Source organism: Convolutriloba macropyga, unplaced genomic scaffold (genome assembly GCF_964194025.1).
Source record: "Convolutriloba macropyga unplaced genomic scaffold, txConMacr16.3 SCAFFOLD_6646, whole genome shotgun sequence".
NCBI classification, from domain to species: Eukaryota; Metazoa; Xenacoelomorpha; order Acoela; family Convolutidae; genus Convolutriloba; species Convolutriloba macropyga.
The window spans coordinates 829-2161 of NW_027450843.1; the positions used below are offsets into that span (position 1 = coordinate 829).

Sequence of the window (1333 nt, forward strand, 5' to 3'; positions counted from 1 at the left end):
TAAATGCACGTTACTAAGGACTATATAGTTCTAGGTTACTGTACACAACGACGTTCACATGTTGATGTTTCAGCTGCCGCTTACTAGAAACAACATAATACTTATCGTGCATACCTTTCCATAACTTGTCCTTTTCAGATGCATTAGTTTCCCTTTGTCTTGGCTTCTACAGTCAGACTGGCTACTAGTAACAGCACAGTACTAATCACATATCGTTCTACAGTTTGCAGACAACTTTCACATGTTGATGTTTCAGCTTTCGCCTACTAGAAACAACATAATACTCGCTGTATACATTTGTAGTTCTCTATGTAACTTTCATGTGAAGAAGTTTCGCCAGTCTTTTTGACTGTCTCAAATCTGAGTCATGCTTAGGCTACTAGTTGCTTCATAGTACTTATCGCCTCGAGATCATTGAACAAAACTTGATTTTCACATGTTGCTGTTTCAGCTTCCGCTTACTAGAAACAACATAATACTAGTCTCATTAAGTTCCGTCTCTTTGCAATTTTCTTATGAAGAAAATTCGCCATCACAATGACTCCAGCAGTTCTTGATCAAGGAATGCAATCATTGATCAGAATGCTATTATTTGAATCGGTTCTGCTTTAAGTGTTCCAATTTTATTGGAAGCACCAACAATAGAACATCAATGTGTTCAATCGAAGAGTTATATAACCCTGAATCGGACGCAGTCAACAGCCGAAGCCGAGACCGCCTTTTGCGTTAGAGAGGTCGGTAAACAAATCTTGCGATTCATACCGAATTAACACATATAGCTGTGCTCCTCTTCGTAAAGCGAGCCAAGTGATCCCCTGTTGAAGGATGTATTTGGACCAATCTAGTAGCATTTGGTTTCCAACAAGCTCTCCCAAGTTAGCTTACTTATTGGGCTTTTCAACCAATTCGGTTGGCTACAAGCATCATCAAAGTACTAGCCACAGTTTGATCGCAAAATTCTACGACTTTCACATGTTGATGTTTCGGCTTGCGCTTAGCCTACTATAAGCAACATAATACTAGTCATATCATAGAGCGTGATCAGCTTGTGACGTTCTCATGATGAAGTTTCACCAACAGTGTCTCACTTCGAGCTTAAATCCAGCTACTAGTAACTACACAGTACTGACTGCAACGATAACTTTTATCTATACCTTTCACATGCTGCGCTTTCGGCCAGGGCCTACTAACGTCAACATAATACTCGATATAAACTTTTGTTCATGATGCAGCTTCCCCATGCAGAAGTTTCGCCTTCAAATGCTCTCTTGGCCATATGACGTAAGAAAAGGTTACTAGTAACATCACAGTACTAGCCACAGTTTGATTGCAA

General features: G+C 39.9%; 1 pseudogene; it reads right to left on the bottom strand.

The window, feature by feature from the left end:
* Positions 1–675: 675 nt before the first annotated feature.
* Positions 676–827, bottom strand: LOC142356198 (5.8S ribosomal RNA; annotated as a pseudogene).
* Between the last annotated feature and the right edge of the window lie 506 nt (positions 828–1333).